General features: G+C 38.6%; 1 pseudogene; it reads left to right on the top strand.

Moving 5' to 3' along the window:
- The first annotated feature begins 4,419 nt into the window (after window positions 1-4,419).
- LOC100585950 lies at window positions 4,420-4,721 on the top strand (annotated as a pseudogene).
- Window positions 4,722-19,529: the final 14,808 nt, after the last annotated feature.

Below are 19,529 nucleotides of genomic sequence, written 5' to 3'. Positions count from 1 at the left end.
TCACATATTGTCTTGCTTGTTTCTTAGTGATCAGTCTGTACATGTTGCTACTAAATTATTCCGGGCTGCCATCTGATGCATTAAATTCAGCGAATCTCTTTCTTCTTTAGTGCCACTCTTAGGCAAAGAGAAACTCTTCCGTTGCTCCCACAACAAATTATGCTCAGGGACTTCTTGAGCTCTATTAATCTCCAATCTGCTCAGAAATTTTACGCAACTGTTTTCAGTTTTGCTCTGTTTTGTGTTGCATGGATTTCATTCTGCTGCCTCTGTGCATTCTGGGACACAAGGAGCTCTGTAACACTTCTCATGTTCTACTTGTATAACACATACTTCTGCCACCTTCTTCTGGAGACTCACTACCTTGTTAAGGTGCTACTGGGAGACAGGGTACAATTGGACTATGGTCTTAGTTGCCTCAAACATGTCCAAGATAAATGGATGGAATAAAAATAACAAAACATAAAATACAGAACAATCTTGACTGGCTATTTACGTGCTTTTAGATGCATTTTTTATTTTTATTTATTTATTTATTTATTTTAATATGAAGTTATTTCCATTTTCCAATTCCAGGCTTTTCCTCTTACCTGGGCTTTGTATTCCATCTCTTATTTTCTAAGGCATTTTTTTTTTCACATTTAACCACTTTTTATTTACTGACTTATTCTGTTGATGATGATGACGATGACTACAATGATAGTTATGTCAGTCAGGACAAAGTCAGGAAGACAGAACCCATGCCAGGTAGTTCAGTAGAGGAATGTAACATGGGAACCTAGTTGTAAACATGAAAAATGAGATGAAAAACCAAATGGGTCATAGTAAGACAACCCCGAGTTTAGCAACAGGTGAAAGGTATGATCATCCCTATAGCTGGAAGTACAAATGGGACATGATGATGCTTCTCAAGTTGAGTTACTGGAAGTCTTCAAGGAGAGCTCAAACCATGGAGAAGGGACAGGTTCTGTTGAGATCTAGCATGGAACAGACAGAAAGAGAGAGGAAGAAAGATAAATATCCTGGTTTTTCCTTTTCTTTCTCCCTAGTGTTCTGCTAGTGCATTCAGGATCCTGAAACGAATTAGAAGTCAATGGACAAGGGTCCTAGGAAATGAAGGAGTCAGACATTTGTGGTGACAAGCAAAGCAATGGGCATCAGGGAATGAACCCAAGAGTAAACAAATTAATCACAGCTCCAATAGCCAAAGGACAAAAACCTATGTAATCTTTACCAACCTTTGATGTAGGTACTACTATTATTCCCACTTTAGAGGGGAGAAAACTAAAACAATGTCATGTTTAAAAAAAAAAAGGTAACAAAAGTAAAGAACAGGTTGTTTAGGGGGCCGAAGGAAAAGGAGAGGTGTGGAGAGAACACTAATTCTTCTTTTAGATTGATTAACTTGTTAAAATCAACAGATACTCCTTCAGTAAATAAAAATGAAGTGAAAATGATCAAGCACCTCCCATTAAAAAAAATTCCTAATTCTTAATTTTTCCTTGATGTTCTTCTATCATTCCTTTCGTAATCAAACTTCTTGAAAGATTTTTATTAATTACCCATCTTTAATTCTTGTATTTTCACTAACATTATACACGGAAACATTTTCTAATTCTTCCACTCCATTGGAACAATACTGGACAAGGACCCCAGATGGTTGTTCATCATGACACGCAGTGAGGGCTTTTCATATTTCATTCCATCTTATCTGACCCTTCTCTGTTTTTCTTGGCAAATTTCTGCCTGTTAGCGTAAAACACACTAGAAACTAAAAAAAGAAAAAAAGAAAAAAAATCCAGGCAGAAAGTTGGAGAAAGTAGAAAAAGGAGGCCACATGCTTACCTTCTAATGAGCGTTCTAATGATGAAGACACTACACAGTTTCTATTTATGTCCCTTTGGCCAGGACTGATTCATATAGCTACACTTAGGTTCAAGGAAGGATAAGAAATAACCTTTTTGCAAGATGGCAATGTGCTTATCTAAAGAACGGTGAAATAAGGAAATCCTTAGCAGAGTTCAAGAACCAAAGAGATGAGGGTGTGGCCACTTCATCTATGTTAATGTTGAAATAGCTGATAACGATAATGAGGTGGGGAGGAATTCTTTGCCCTGAAAGAAATCTTCAACAAATGATAAAGAGTAGTAGCTTAGCAGAAGACATGAAGACATAAGGAAGGGTGTCACTCTTATAGATGGATGGCAAAGGCTTTAGCATTAATTTTCTCAAAAGTACAGGGGAGAATTAATTAATTGGATATGGCAGCAAGAAGAAAGGAGGACACCTATCACATCACATTATCCTGAGGTTTATAGGCTGAGAAAGAATAAAGAGACTTTCTGTTAAAAGCAATTCAGCAGAAGAATTTCCACAAAAGGAAGCCAGGATTAATAGAACTCGGCCACTGATAAGAACATTCAGAGAAGAGGTGGAAGTTACAGGGGAGTTTGCTGATCACAAATTGTAAGACTGAAGTGGATGAGAGAGAGCTGAAGATGATTGTGTAGATGAGAGTATGTAAAGAGTGGCACAGGTAATGGTGATTATCAGCATATATAGGCACATGAGGTATCATGGCCTCAGATCTCAGTCTGAAATGAGGCTGAGTTAAAACACCTGGGTCCTGGTGCTTTCCAGTGATTTATTAAAGAACAGCTCTTCGAAGTTTCCATTTTTGATAAGTTAAAGAGGAAGGTTTGTTGTGATTGCTTGTTTTACTTTATTAGAATTCTTCATAGCCTTCTTCCTACTAGATTATAAACTCAGTGAAGTCAAGGACCCACTCAAGAATGCGTTACAGTGCTATTCCCAGGAACTCGCATAGTCTCTGGCATGACATACTAGGGGACCTACTGAAAAATTTGCAGGGGCCAGAATAATAATACCAGTTGAGCATCCCTAATCTGAAAATCCAACATCCAATATGCTCCAAAACCTGAAGCATTTTGAGTGCCAACATGATGCCACAAAGTAGAAAATTCCACACCTGGCCTCATGTGACAGGTTGCAGTGAAAACACAGGTGCACAATGCACAGTTTATTCAGTCTGCTGTTGTTTATAGTTGCTGTTGTTTAACAGCTGATAGAGGTATTCTGATGATGCTACTGTGCTGTTTAGTTATGCTAAACACATTGTCTTTTCACTGTATTAGTGATATGTCATATTTTTTACTTAAACACCTACATGTGAATAAGAAAATGATTGCTTATTAATAGCATATAAGTTCAGAGTCAGGAGTGATGGCGATGCCAGACAACCACAGATTGTCCACTTGGGTGGCTTAGATGGCAACCCCTTTGCTTTCCGATGGTTCAGTGTACACAAACTTTGTTTCATGCACAAAATTATCAAAATATAGTGTATAAAATTACCTTCTGGCTGTGTTTATAAGGTATATGTTAAACTAAAGAATTTTGTGTTTACACTCGGGTCCTATTCCCAAGATATCTCATTACATATATACAAATATTCCAAAATACTCATGGTACCAAGCATTTTGGATAAGAAATACTCAAGCTTTTTTGCTCTTTTTTTTTTTTTTGAAATGGGATCTCACTCTGTTACCCAGGCTGGAGTGCAGTGGCTAGATCACAGCTCACTGCAGCCTTGACCTCCCAGGCTCAAACAATCCTCCCACCTCAGCCCCTGGAGTGGCTGGGACCACAGGTGCATGCCACCAAGCCTGGCTAACTTTATTTATTTATTTTTTTTTTATTGGGTCTTGCTTCACTAACTTTCTTAATTTCTGTATGTATTTATTGGGTCTTGCTTTGTTGCCCAGGCTGGTCTTGAAGTCCTGTGCTCAAGTGACCCTCTGGAGCCTCAGCATCCCAAAGCACTGAGATTATAGGTGTGAACCACCGCCTAATTCTCAACCTTTATAAGCAGTTGAAGTGAGCTGGATTTTGTCTTCTTTATTACGGAAAGTCTTCGCATATTTAATTTAAATTAAAGAAGGCAGTTGAAATTTAAAAGGGAAAATATATTTTTCCCTTTTTCTTAAAATGTGATACTTTATTGGTCTATCTTTTGCTTTTCAATTCTTTATAGACATGAAGGTATAAAAAGTATTTATTTGGAGATAAAAACGGTGGCAGGGCTCTGATAAAGGGCAACTGAAAGAGGCAGAGTCTCACTGGGGAGTTGTCAGAGCTGTGGTGGACATCACATACCCTTCTCTGCCTCCTTTGTTGAGCTGATCTACGCAAATGCAGGCCCTGGTTGTTCAAGACTGAAATCCAGACTTGTATATGAAATGTCCTGATTTTAAAATGTTGGTTCAAGTTTTCAAAATGTCGTTAAGGCAGTGGGTCTCCGCAGCTCCATCGGCGGGAGGAGCTGCAGCCCAGCTTCTCGAAGGCTCTAGGCGCGCCCCCGCCCGCAGGAACCTGGCACATGCCCTCCCCGCCGCCAGGATGCCCACGAGGAAGGTCAGCTCCGACAAAGGGGCCGCCAAGGAAGAGCCCAAGAGGAGATTGGAGAGGTTGTTAGCTAAACCTGCTCCTGCAAAAGTGGAAGCGAAGCTGAAAAGGGCAGCAGCGAAAGATAAATCTTCAGACAAAAAGGTGCAAACAAAAGGGAAAGGGGAGCAAAGGGAAAACAGGCCTAAGTGGCTAATCAAGAAACTGAAGATTTACCTGCAGAAAACGGGGAAACGAAAACTGAGGAGAGTCCAGCCTCCGATAAAGCAGGAGAGAAAGCAGCCAAGTCTGATTAATACCATATACCATGTCTTATCAGCTGTACCTGTCTCCCTTCTTGTACAATCCAGAGGAATATTTATCAACTATTTTGTAAATGCAAGTTTTTTAGTAGCTCTAGAAACATTTTTAAGAAGGAGGGAATCACACCTCATCCCATTATTTAAGTGTAAATGCTTTTTTTTAAGAGGTGAAATTATTCGCTGGTTGTTTATTTTTTGGTACAGCCAGAAAATACTGTGGGATATTGAATTATGGGAGGGTTTGGCTGTCTTGAGTGTCAGCTTAACATTCCGTAGCTGGGGGGGTTAGTTTTTATATCCTATAATACAATGCAGGTTAAATGGCAATATAGAGCATGTCCTGCATTTAATGTCTTGAATATTTTAAATTACTTCTATTCCCATGTTTTGTAGTAGAACTGTTTCCCACAGAAAACTACTCCTCGACCAAGGCTCTCCCTGTGAGAAAAGTGTGAGCTCTGTAACATCTTTGGTTGTGGTAGTCCTGATTTCCTAATAACTTTGTTACTGTGCTCTGAAAGATTAGAAATTTGAGTATGTCGTGTATATGCTATTCAGTTGTGAATTGGTGGGGCATATTTAACAGCTTATCAACATGTGAAGGTGCTGGTACTTGAGAGCCTTTAAGGAAAATTTGCTTCCAAATTTTAAGGGGGAAAGTCACTGGAATAACTTTAAAAAAGAATTACAAAACATGGCCTTTTAGATTTTCGGTATGTATGTTTTTTTTTTTTTTAATTTTTTGTTATTATTATACTTTAGGTTTTAGGGTACATGTGCACAATGTGTAGGTTTGTTACATACGTATCCATGTGCCATGTTGTTTTGCTGCACCCATTAACTTGTCATTTAGCATTAGGTATATCTCCTAATGCTGTCCCTCCCCCCTCCCCCAACCCCACAACAGTCACCTGAGTGTGATGTTCCCCTTCCTGTGTCCGTGAGTTCTCATTGTTCAATTCCTACCTATGAGTGAGAACATGTGGTGTTTGGTTTTTTGTCAATGCGATAGTTTGCTGAGAATGATGTTTTCCAGTTTCATCCATGTCCCTACAAAGGACATGAACTCATCATTTTTTATGGCTGCATAGTATTCCATGGTGTATATGTGCCACATTTTCTTAATCCAGTCTATCGTTGTTGGACATTTGGGTTAGTTCCAACTCTTTGCTATTGTGAATAGTGCCGCAATAAACATACATGTGCATGTGTCTTTATAGCAGCATGATTTATAGTCCTTTGGGTATATACCTAGTAATGGGATGGCTGGGTCAAATGGTATTTCTAGTTCTAGATCCCCAAGGAATCGCCACACTGACTTCCACAATGGTTGAACTAGTTTACAGTCCCACCAACAGTGTAAAAGTGTTCCTATTTCTCCACATCCTCTCCAGCACCTGTTGTTTCCTGACTTTTTAATGATGGCCATTCTAACTGGTGTGAGATGGTATCTCATTGTGGTTTTGATTTGCATTTCTCTGATGGCCAGTGATGATGAGCATTTTTTCATGTGTTTTTTGGCTGCATAAATGTCTTCTTTTGAGAAGTGTCTGTTCATGTCCTTCACCCACTTTTTGATGGGGTTGTTTGTTTTTTTCTTGTAAATTTGTTTGAGTTCATTGTAGATTCTGGATATTAGCCATTTGTCAGATGAGTAGGTTGTAAAAATTTTCTCCCATTCTGTAGGTTGCCTGTTCACTCTGATGGTAGTTTCTTTTGCTGCACAGAAGCTCTTTAGTTTAATGAGATCCCATTTGTCAATTTTGGCTTTTGTTGCCATTGCTTTTGGTGTTTGAGACATGAAGTCCTTGCCCACGCCTATGTCCTGAATGGTATTGCCTAGGTTTTCTTGTAGGGTTTTAATGGTTTTAGGTCTACCATGTAAGTCTTTAATCCATCTTGAATTAATTTTTGTATAAGGTGTAAGGAAGGGATCCAGTTTCAGCTTTCTACATATGGCCAGCCAGTTTTCCCAGCACCATTTATTAAATAGGGAATCCTTTCCCCATTTCTTGTTTTTGTCAGGTTTGTCAAAGATCAGATAGTTATAGATATGCGGCATTATTTCTGAGGGCTCTGTTCTGTTCCATTGATCTATGTCTCTGTTATGGTACCAGTACCATGCTGTTTTGGTTACTGTAGCCTTGTAGTATAGTTTGAAGTCAGGTAGTGTGATGCCTCCAGCTTTGTTCTTTTGGCTTAGGATTGACTTGGCAATGCGGGCTCTTTTTTGGTTCCATATGAACTTTAAAGTAATTTTTTCCAATTCTGTGAAGAAAGTCATTGGTAGCTTGATGGGGATGGCATTGAATCTGTAAATTACCTTGGGCAGTATGGCCATTTTCACGATATTGATTCTTCCAACCCATGAGCATGGAATGTTCTTCCATTTGTTTGTATCCTCTTTTATGTCATTGAGCAGTGGTTTGTAGTTCTCCTTGAAGAGGTCCTTCACATCCCTTGTAAGTTGGATTCCTAGGTATTTTATTCTCTTTGAAGCAATTGTGAATGGGAGTTCACTTTTGATTTGGTTCTCTGTCTGTGATTGGTGTACAAGAATGCTTGTGATTTTTGTACATTGATTTTGTCTCCTGAGACTTTGCTGAAGTTGCCAATCAGCTTAAGGAGATTTTGGGCTGAGACGATGGGGTTTTCTAGATATACAATCATGTCATCTGCAAACAGGGACAATTTGACTTCCTCTTTTCCAAACTGAATACCCTTTATTTCCTTCTCCTGCCTGATTGCCCTGGCCAGAACTTCCAACACTATGTTGAATAGGAGTGGTGAGAGAGGGCATCCCTGTCTTGTGCCAGTTTTCAAAGGGAATGCTTCCAGTTTTTGCCCATTGAATATGATATTGGCTGTGGGTTTGTCATAGGTAGCTCTTATTATTTTGAGATACATCCCATCCGTGGGGCTAAGATGGCCGAATAGGAACAGTTCCGGTCTACAGCTCCCAGCCTGAGTGACACAGAAGACGAGTGATTTCTGCATTTCCGTTTGAAGTACCGGGTTCATCTCACTAAGGAGTGCCGAACAGTGGGTGCAGGACAGTCGGTGCAGTGCACTGTGCATGAGCCGAAGCAGGGCGAGGCATTGCCTCACTCGGGAAGTGCAAGGGGTTGGGGAGTTCCCTTTCCTAGTTAAAGAAAGGGGTAACGGACGGCACCTGGAAAATTAGGTCAGTCCCACCCTAATACTGCAGTTTTCCAACGAGCCTGGAAAACGGCACACCAGGAGATTGTGTCCTGCACCTGGCTCAGAGGGTCCTATGCCCACGGAGTCTCGCTGATTGCTAGCACAGCAGTCTGAGATCAAACTGCAAGGTGGCAGCGAGGCTGGGGGAGGGGCGCCTGCTATTGCACAGGCTTGCTTAGGTAAACAAAGCAGCCAGGAAGCTGGAACTGGGTGGTGCCCACCACAGCTCAAGAAGGCCTGCCTGCCTCTGTAGGCTCCACCTCTGGGGGCAGGGCACAGACAAACAAAAATTCAGTAGGAACCTCTGCAGACTTAAATGTCCCTGTCTGACTGACAGCTTTGAAGAGAGTAGTGGTTCTCCCAGCACGCAGCTAGAGATCTGAGAACAGACAGACTGCCTCCTAAAGTGAGTCCCTGACCTCTGAGCAGCCTAACTGGGAGGCACCCCCCAGTAGGGACAGACTGACACCTCGCTCGGCCAGGTACTCCTCTGAGACAAAACTTTCAGAGGAACTATCAGACAGCTGAATTTGTGGTCTCACGAAAATCTGCTGTACTGCAGCCACCGCCGCTGACACCCAGCCAAACACTGTCTGGAGTGGACCTCTAGCAAACCCCAACAGACCTGCAGCTGAGGGTCCTGTCTGGTAGAAGGAAAACTAACAAACAGAAAAGACATCCACACCAAAAACCCATCTGTACATCACCATCATCAAAGACCAAAAGTAGATAAAACCACAAAGATGGGGAAAAAACAGAGCAGAAAAACTGGAAACTCTAAAAAGCAGAACACCTCTCCTCCTCCAAAGGAACACAGTTCCTCACCAGCAACGGAACAAAGCTGGACGGAGAATGACTTTGACGCGTTGAAAGAAGAAGGCTTCAGACGATCAAACTACTCCGAGCTACAGGAGGAAATTCAAAACAATAGCAAAGAAGTTAAAAACTTTGAAAAAAAAATTAGACGAATGGATAACTAGAATAACCAATGGAGAGAAGGGCTTAAAGGAGCTGATGGAGCTGAAAGCCGAGTATCAAGAACTATGCGAAGATTGCAGAAGTCTCGGCAGCCGATGCGATCAACTGGAAGAAAGGTTATCAGTGATGGAAGATGAAATGAATGAAATGAAGCCAGAAGGGAAGTTTAGAGAAAAAAGAATAGAAAGAAATGAACAAAGCCTCCAAGAAATTTGGGACTATGTGAAAAGACCAAACCTACATCTGATTGGTGTACCTGAAAATGACAGGGAGAATGGAACCAAGTTGGTATGTATGTTAAGACTTGTGTACAAATTGAAATATCTGTACTGGTCCTCAACCTATAAAATCTCAATGATGAAAGAAAAAAATAAAAAAAAAATGTAGTTAAGGCAAAATATATTATGTATGATGGTCTCGTTTGAGCTCTCATCCTCAGGCTTGTCTTCTGTTGTGTATTCAATAAATATTTAGTGAAAATAATGAAAAAATGGTTTGAAGAAGACAATTTAACTTAAACATTTGTACTTAAAGCAGATCCTTCTTTAAATCAAGAAATGGTTTGTACTATAAACTTTTCTTTTATAATTTCTTATTCAGAAGTTGATTATTTTTCAACTTCTTAAAGGTAACATGATGCTGTATTCAAAACTTTTGTTTTACCCAGAGTAAAGCAAGTGTAAGAATGCAGAATCATTTCTTTATTTGAAATTATTTTTATGCATACTTTAGAATTTGTTGTGACCCCTTCCTAAAGATAAAAATAATTTATTCAGGTAACAAAATTGCTTTTGAAGACCTTGTATGGCTCATGAATTATTTTATGTATCAGATTTAATTATTTCCAGTTTGTTTTTTTTTTTTAAAAAACAATTTCACACTAAGATGGCTCTTCTCTTGGGGGTTGTAATCAATGTGTAAGGAACACCGATAGTAAACGTTCAGGTTTCTGCTAGTTATGGTTGTAAGAGTTAAAGAAAGAGATAAGAAACATGAAATGCAGCTCGACGGTTAAAGACACATTTATTTTAGAGAAAATAAACCTGAGCGGGTCTTCTGGTCAATTTCAGTCAGGATCACCTTCTCTTACAGAATAAGAGTGTATATTGGTTTTAGGGTGAGGGGGCTTATCACAAGCTTGGAATGTTTCTGTGTGAGGGAGAAGCTCATGGCAGAGTTGGAATGTGTCTGGTAGAGGGGAGGTTATCTTGGGGCTGACATCTTTCCGGCTGGAGGGGGTTATCTTGAGGCTGAAACCTTCCCTGCTGGAGGGGGTTATTTCTGGGCTAGCAGGTCTCTGGCGGAGGAGGAGTTTGGAATGTTTCTGGTTGGAGATGTTAGCTGTGGTTTATTTTTGTGCTGGCCTTAGCTGATGCCCCTTGGATTTAGGGGGTTTTTCATTAAAGGTGAACTTTAGAATGAGGGGCTTGTCCAAGATGGCGATGCTCCTACTCTGTCAATGGTAACATTTAAAGTACTTCCATCTTGGTTTCCAAAATTGTCCTTAAAAGATCTCCAATTCAAGATCTCCGATCTCCTCTTGGGCATCATTGAGACCCCTCCCAAAACAAACAACAACATAAAGCTTAAGTCAATACAAATATATCTATTTTACATAGAAATCTATACACAAATTTTTTTTAAAGTATGCTTTAACTCAGGCCGGGCAGAGTGGCTCATGCCTGTAATCCCAGCACTTTGGAAGGCTGAGGCGGGTGGATGGCTTGAGGTCAGGAGTTTGAGACCAGCTTAGCCAACATAGTGAAACCTCGTCTTTACTAAAAATACAAAAAAAAAAGTAGCTGGGCATGGTGGTGGGCGCCTGTAATCCCAGCTACTCGGGAGGCAGAGGCAGGAGAGTAGCTTGAACCTGGGAGGTGGAAGTTGCAGTGAGCTGAGATGGCGCCACTGCACTCCAGCCTGGGTGACACAGTGAGACTGTCTCAAAAAAAAAAAAAAAAAAGAAAGAAAGAAAGAAAAAAATATGTTTTAATTCTAGTGTGGAAATAGATTTGAATTTATAAATATATTTTGAAACTCATTTTTATAAGTGTGGACCAGCATGCAAATAAATGCTAGTAATCTGAGCAGGTCCTCTATGTGAGAAAAAGAGGGAGAAATTGAATATATACACCAACAATGGCCAGACCATATGTAAAAATAAAATTCTAATCTGCAAACTCTGTAACAACTGGTTCAGGAAGCCAAACCACAAACTGTGCAAAATGGTCATGACTTGATCAGTAAATAACAGCTTCCCTAATTTTGCTTCTGGTTCTAGTTCGGAATTAACCACAGAGAGCCAAATAGGTGCCTTCCCTTCTAGTTAGCCTGCCTCCAACTACCCAAGGCCAACAACCTACAATTTCACTTTGAAGATTTCTCACTCCCCTGCTGGACTTTGAATCTTTGCCAAAAGCAATTGATGGTGGCTGACTCCCTTGCTTTATGGCAAGCTCTAAATAAACAGTCTTTGCATATTCTCATTTGGATGGTTTTAATTTATTTTCATGAGAGTTATATATTTTTGTTGGTTTTTTGAAAGGGATGAAAAATGGCTCGTTGGTCTAGGAATTAAATTGACATAAGACAGATTAACAGGAGAAAAACAATTTTACGTGTATATGCACAGAAGTTCATATGAGAAAAGGCCAGTTAATTGAAGCTTATATAGCATCCTGCGCTACAGAAAATAACTGTGGTTTGGTGCTTCTGGAACGTGGTGAAGGTGAGTTACAGGAAGGTGAAGGGAGGAAGATGATGAACAAAAATTGCATTGTTATGAAGATAAAAGTCTTTCAGGTGATAAAGTTATCTCAGAATAGATTTTTTTCCTGGTACTGATATTTTTACTAATGAAAAATTTAAAATAGATGTACATTTCCTTTACAAAGGGGAAATTTATATTTTAGGCAGTTGAGGGGGAGGTAAAGAACTTTTACTGTGTTGGCTGGTTCTCAATTTTTTAAGCTCAAAATAACTAATGTGCCAAAATGGCATATTTGGGGGTGATATGTTCTGAATTCCTTTAGATTAAAATAAATACAAGTAAGTAAATGGACAATGGGTGCTTACTCTGTCCCAGAAAGTCTATGAGATAAAATGCAGCAGTATGTTATATATGGTAATTGTCAGGCCTCTGAGCCCAAGCTAAGCCATCATATCCACTGTGACCTGCACGTATACATCCAGATGGCCTGAAGCAACTGAAGATCCACAAGAGAAGTGAAAATAGCCTTAACTGATGACATTCCACCATTGTGCTTTGTTTCTGCCCCACCCAAACTGATCAATGTACTTTGTAATCTCCCCGACCCTTAAGAAGATTCTTTGTAATCTCCCCCACGCATAAGAAGGTTCTTTGCATTCTCCCCACCCTTGACAGTGTACTTTGTGAGATCCACCCCCTGCCCACAAAACATTGCTCCTAACTCCACCGCCTATCCCAAAACCCATAAGAATAAATGATAATCCCACCACCCTCGCTGACTCTCTTTTCGGACTCAGCCCGCCTGCACCCAGGTGAAATAAACAGCCTTGTTGCTCACACAAGGCCTTTTTGGTGGTCTCTTTACATGGACACATGAGACAATAATATGTTAGTGTTTTCTAAAATGGTAAAAAAAAAAGAAGAATAATCTTTACTTCTTCCCAGACAAATAGGGAAAGAATACTTCCAAAATGGGTCTGGGTCAGTCTTTAGACTACATAGCTTTTTTTTTTTTTTGAGATGGAGTCTCGCTCTGTCGCCCAGGCTGGAGTGCAGTGGCGCGATTGGCCTCCCAAAGTGCTGGGATTACAGGCGTGAGCCACCGTGCTGGGCTGATGACATAGCTTAATAGGACATTCAGTAAAGGACTTAGATTTCAAGGAAAAAAAATATTTTTCCTTGACAGTACTGGAAAGATGGAAATATGTTTGTTGTAAGAGGGAAAAGAATTCTCAGTTGCCTGTTTAAAAATCACAGATTACCACAATCCATGTGACCTTCCACTTGTCCAAATTTAAGGAGACTCCTTTTAAAAACAGCAATATTAACTATGGTAGTGTGTGAGCTCCAAGCAGGTTCATCTTAATAATGATGACGATGATATTAAAAACAATGAAAAAATAATGGTGGCTATTGTTTACCAAGTGTCTACTGTGTATTAGCCTGTTTTTAAATTCATTTTCTCATTTAAATTTCATAAAATTCTTGCAAAGTAGATGTTTATCTTTGTTTTAAAAATGAGGAAATAGAAGCTTAGAGTGTATAATGAAATCCAGAAATCACATGACTAGCACCAAAACTGAAGTTCAAACACAACTCTCAATGACTTAAAACATACATCCTTTCCTTAGTATTTCTAAATTTTTCAGATTCTTTTAAAATAATCATCTTGACAGATATTTTTGAAAAGTCAAGTTTGAATGGGTTTTCTAACAAGTCTTCTTGATATTACTATGTTATGCTTTTAGTTTTGCTTTAAGGCAGTCACAGTAGGAAATTTAATATTTTTATTCCTTCATTCAATGTGTATTGAGCATTTAATCTGAGTGATGCACTCTCCTATGCATAGAGATGAAAGGCAAAAAATCTCTTGCATGCCAATTGCTTAGAATTCAGCAGAAGAGAAGATTCTTTTCCTTACCAAGAAGACAATAGAGCTCTGCATGCCTGATAAAGAATAGGGTGGGGGTAAAGCAAATATTTCAGAGAAAAAGTGACAATCCTTCCTCCTTTTTATTCCTTTAACAAGTATTTGCTTATCATCATGTATTTATCAAGAACAATTCTAAATCCTGAATTGAAAGGGGAATAATGCATATTTTTTCATTTTAATTGCTTACCGTTATAGAAGAGCAATGCACATACAAATAACAAATGACAGTGTTAATGTTTAGTATAAATGCTTAAAGTTGTCAGGGTAGTGGAGAAAGAGATCCTTTACTAAGAGTGTCAAGGAAAACATTTAAAATGAATATTAGTTCACTAGGTTTCTAAGCGAGGGAAGGAAATTTCTGTGCAGAGGGGCAACACGCTCTAGGTATTTTTGGGTGGTTTGCTGCACTTGTTATTGTCAAAATTGTGGAAAGATGTATTAATAAATGCCCTGTTGGATCATCTGGGTGCCCAACATACTTTTTTCAGCTTCATTATTTCCTTTTGGTGATCAGAATCAATAATCTCTGCCAGGCTGGTGACTACTTTCCTTGGCATCAGGAGCTCAAAATCATTGAGAAACATGTGTAGCTTAAATTTTATTGACACTATTGATAGGCTCTCTCTTAGAAGAAAACCTGAAGAATTCTAGAATCTAATGTTGTAGAATAGGAAGCATGAATTCTTTCAGTGGGTTGATGGAATCGGCAATGAGCAAAGTCACTCCTAACTCCATCCTTTGTCCTAGACATATGTGTTTTATCTATTGTGGACATGGCACCATTTAATGGCTCTTGATTTAGGGTGAAAACCACAGCTGGAGTTTGGTGTCCCATCCTTGCAGAGTCCCATCTCCAATTTAACACCTCAGCTGTATCATCAAAATGCTGTCTCAATGCTACCTTAGGCTGGCAGCCTCTGAGTGGTGCAGTATGTGATTGGACCAGTGTATCCTGTGTCCACATGCCCAACATCACACCTTCTTTGTTGCAGAATGGCTCTTTTAGTTTGAGATGATGTTATGCACGATGATGTGACATTTGTTTAAATATTCTGCAAGTTAATTGAGGCTCTGTGGATAGTAAAGAAAAACCTAACCAAAGATTAATGAACATTCCGGTTATGAGTACTGACTGCTCTTTCCAGGATTGTAGGGTTACAATGTAGTTAACTTGCCATTAATTTGTTGCTTGGTTTTCGTAAGGGATAATTTACCTGAGAATGAACTAGATTTAGCACTGAATATCCTCTGTCCTGGCAAAACCCTCAGGTGTAGACATACTGGGATTATTGGTTACCCTAGACAGCACTTTATTAGTGGCTCTGATTCAGTCTCTATTGATGGTATGTTGGACATTGGGCAGTAACAGTAGCTAGAACAGCCTCGGCGAGTAGGAGTCCATGCTGTAGGGCCCATGCATATGCTGTATCTTCATCATCATAGATTGTCTATTCATAAGCCTAGTGTGTCACCAATGGGGTAGTTAATATCAGAAGCTGGCTGATATCAAATGATGTCAGAAGGTGGCTCAGATCACTTGGCTGTGTCATTATATAGACTTTTCTTTTTAGGCTTTTTATGTGGTGATTGTTCACTCATGGACATCAACATGCAACTTTATGCTTACTTTCATAGTCATGCTTTAGGCTTACTTTTGTAAGTTCATCCATATGCCTTTACCTTAAACTTCCTTACCAATGATCTTTCCCCCAAGTCCCAATCAACAAGATGAGGCAATCAACCCACTCAGATGAGGCATTTGCCAATGCCCTTAATTCTATATACATTCTTCATTTCCAGATGCCTGTATTTGAAGCTGTGTTCCCTTTAACTTTACTTATTTCACTGTATCAGTTATTTATTTCTGCATACCAACTTTCTCCCCAAATTAGTGGCTTAAAGCAACAAGCATTTGTTATTTTTCATGGTTCTGCCTTTTGGCTGGCTGTTCTGATGATCTAGATGAGGCTTGGCTGATCTCATCCTTTATACATCTGTGGTCAGCTGGTGGCTTTGTTGGGCTCTGACTTGCCTAGGATAACCTTGGCTTGCATAAATTCATGCTCTTCCACATTTTTCTCCTGCAGGAGAACCGGTATGTTAACATAGCAGTGGCAAGGCTTCATGAGAAAAAGCAGATATATTCAAGATCTTTTCAATCCTCTGCTTCCACCAATTTGTTTCTGTGCATTGGCCAAAGCAAGTCATAATGAGTCAAGTTTAAGTGTAGGAGTGTACTGTGAAATAAGTGGATACAGTGAGACATGAATAATTAAAAAACTGATCCATCTCAGGTATCAATGTCTTTGTCTGTATTCAATTAAGAACACAGAATTATTGCAAGCTGCATTGGAAATGAGAGGCTTAATATAGGAATTAAAGTGATACAAATGTGGGAGGAACTGGAGAAGTGAGAAGCTGAAGGAACAGAGAAATAGCAAACATCTTAGCCCAAATTACTCATATGGGTGGGTAAGTGATCAGTGACAGCTTGTGGGAATGTCTGAGAAGGTAAGATCATCTGCTCATGAAAGTGAGATCATGAAGAAGGTGGTCATGGAGGCATCTGTGAAAATCACCACCGTCTGTGGAAGCTGCTGCCAAGTATGTGGTGGTAGTTTGGGGGCTGATTTTGGTTGGCGAAATCAGAAGCTGGATAAACTGGTTGCAGAACAAGAGGGGACTGGGGACAAAGTGGAACCCACCACTACTATCATATCAGTATTCAAAAGAATATAAAACAGTCTACTCTTCTGTGTGTCTCTCTCCTATATAGTGTGCCTCTGTGTTACAGTCATGTTACCATGAACATTCCCTTTTAGATTTATTAAGTTAACTTACATTTTATGTATTCAGTAAACTTAATGCATTTCTCTTTTCCAGCCCCATTAATTCACTTTTCTCCATCTTCTTTTACCTAGTTCTCTCAATATTTTCATTCTATTGCCTTAGACACTGCACCCTGCACTTCCGGGACAGCTCAATTTTCTCAAAATTTTGTCTTAATGTTCTTTCAAATAAATTCTTACCTGACCTGCAGCCAATTCCACTAGGTACCTCTTTATTATAAATTAGATATTAATCAGTCAATAAATTGAAACTTCTATCAACTGAGTGACATTTTGGAGATCCTATGTCATATAACATAAGGCTGATTTTAACATGAGTGGTACAGACACTGTTGGATACAAATGAAGATGTTTTGGTGTAAGTAGGGCACTGGCCAATTCTTAAGTTAACACAATGCATACAAGCCATGGCCTCATAAATGGGTACATCTTCTGAAAAAATTAGGTTGTAATTTTTAAAAGTACATTTAATAATTAAAATAATACTTTTAATAGGCTGTCATGTCAGGGATTAACATCAAAGAGAATTACTCCTTGCAGGGAAATGATACAGGCTTGTACTGTGGTATAGCTGCAGACACATGAAATCACGGATGAAGCTGGCCATTACAGGATATCATGGCAAGAGAGTAGAAAACAAAAGAATGCTTCTTTTGGATATATCCCTTTTGAATTTTCAAAAGTCTGTTTTCTATGATGGAAAACACAGAATTGTGCATTTATGACATACATATTTCAGATTGTGATATAAGAAACTTCTCTGCTACCCAATTTAATGCATTTATTGCTGGTGGATATATCTGTTATTATGTTTCAATAAGGTACTCACATTTGTGGTGCATTTTTTATTCTCACTGCTAGTACTTTACTATTTGTAATAATATTAAATGATTAAGCTACAAAATTTCTTTAGCATTAATAAATTGTATTAGGAATATGCATTTGGAAGAATAAATAGTAAAGAACCCAGACGTATCAACAACATCCCAAATAGTAGAGCAAAAACATCCCAAACAAACAGTAGAGCAGAGCCAAAACAAATACAGATTTCCCCATGACAAATAATTTTATTCTTGTGTTTTGAAACTGCAAAACTTTGGTGAACTTGAACATATATGAGTACTTAGATTCAAAGTAACTGAATTTCATTACTTTTCTCAATTCACACTTTAATATTTGTGCTTTCTGAATAGAGAGCTCTCTTAAAAACCTGCAAAGAATATGTTGCTCATTTAGGAGACATATTTAAGCGACATTTTAGGGGCAGCAGAAAAATTTTCAAATGTCAGACACTCAGTGGTACTTGTTGTTAAAGACAAGAAAAATTTTAGAGTACATTTTATGTTGTTTGTTTTCAATGAATTTTGCCCAAGCATAAAGCTATTTAGAAAATATCAAAAGATCTAGTATTAGGACATTAGAACACTGCTTTTGTTAAAGTTTGCAGTGTAAGAGGGGTGGCAGAAGAGCTAATATTGAGTAGATTTCATGCAGATAGATAACTGAAAAACATTATATATAAAATATTTAAAAAATTTTTAAATTATCACTTTTGTGAAGCAAATCATACTGAGCCAGTCAGTGATTACATAAGGGTAGGACTACTTTTTACATCAGACCAAAAACATTTTAATCTTTTGTATTGACTAACTTTTTTTTCTTGCAATACAGTCCCCTTGCATATATTTGTACATACTTTATTTTGAAAAACATCATAAACTTAGTATGATTCTGATATAGTAAAACAATATAATTCTGATTATCAATGATATCTACAATGTGTAACAAGAGAAACAAGTTATTATCAGTTTTAACCGTATAAAAATATTGATCACAATTTGGACAATCCAATTTACTATCATGTTTTAAGTATCTTTTTGTAACCAATTCATTGTATTCAAGACTACCTGTCATCCTTTCCCTTCCTGTCTCTTACTTTGCTTTTCTTCCCTTTCTTTTTCAACAACAGAGAGCCATTTTTCTGCTCACTTCGTGATTTGTTCTATTGTTATAGTCCATCAGCATATCTGGTTCTATCAGCACCACTGAGAGTTTATGAGAAGTTGCATTGCCTTTGTAGTAAAGATTTTTCAGATAGCACTGGATAGACATCTTGTGACTGACTTTTAAGCACAAAACAAAATGAGTATTTTGTTTTTCTTGTTGGAGAGGTTCTGTTAATACACAGTACATCTTTCAGTTGTCTTATGTGCCATTTTAAGTCTATGTTGGTACATCAGGCAATGCAGATACTCATTTTTTGGTTTTGGTTTGTTAGCTTACAGTTGAAGCAAGCACATGTAGGGTTGGCTGAGTGTACTTATTTTCTCAGTGTTTCTAGTGTAGCTCCCCAAAGCAAATTAATATTAATGAGGAAGAAAACATTACCAGGCTGGATTTGTGTTTAAGAATTAGTGACAAAATCAGAAAGAAAATATCTTTCTCATATTGCTTATGCAGAAAATGCTTAATTTTTCATTCAGTTCTTTCTAAGCCTCAGTAATTTCATAATAGCTTCTACTCCACAAGGAAAATAAATTACAGAGTACAAAAGGGATTTCTTTCATATATGTGAGTACTAGCTTATTTGCTTATCTAGAGGAGAGAAGATTTCTTTTCTTTACCCATCACTAGATTCATGGCTGTGGCCCTTATAACATAAAGCAATTTAACAAGAGAGAAGCATACACATGTATTTAATATTAGTTTTAAGTGACATAGGAGCCTTCACAAGGAAATGAAGACCAAAATAAACAGGTAAACATGTGTGTTTTTTATGCTAAGTTTGATGAAAAAGTGAATAGTCGTGGAGAAGTATGATTGGATAGAAAGGTATGCTCCAATGACAATAAATAAAATAAGACTTACTTGGATTCTTTCCTGTGTCCCTGTTCCTTCAAAGGTAAGGATGTTTCCTTTCTCTGAGTATAAGGAGGGGACTTCACAATGAGGATCTTTTTTTTTTTTTTTTTTTCTTTTTTTGAGACAGAGTCTCGCTGTCGCCCAGGCTGGAGTGCAGTGGCGCGATCTCGGCTCATTGCAGGCTCCGCCCCCCAGGGTTCACGCCATTCTCCTGCCTCAGCCTCCCAAGTAGCTGGGACTACAGGCGCCTGCCATCTCGCCCGGCTAAT

Source organism: Nomascus leucogenys, chromosome 9 (assembly GCF_006542625.1).
Source record: "Nomascus leucogenys isolate Asia chromosome 9, Asia_NLE_v1, whole genome shotgun sequence".
In the NCBI taxonomy this organism is placed as follows: domain Eukaryota; kingdom Metazoa; phylum Chordata; class Mammalia; order Primates; family Hylobatidae; genus Nomascus; species Nomascus leucogenys.
This window is presented reverse-complemented; position numbering and strand designations above follow the sequence as displayed.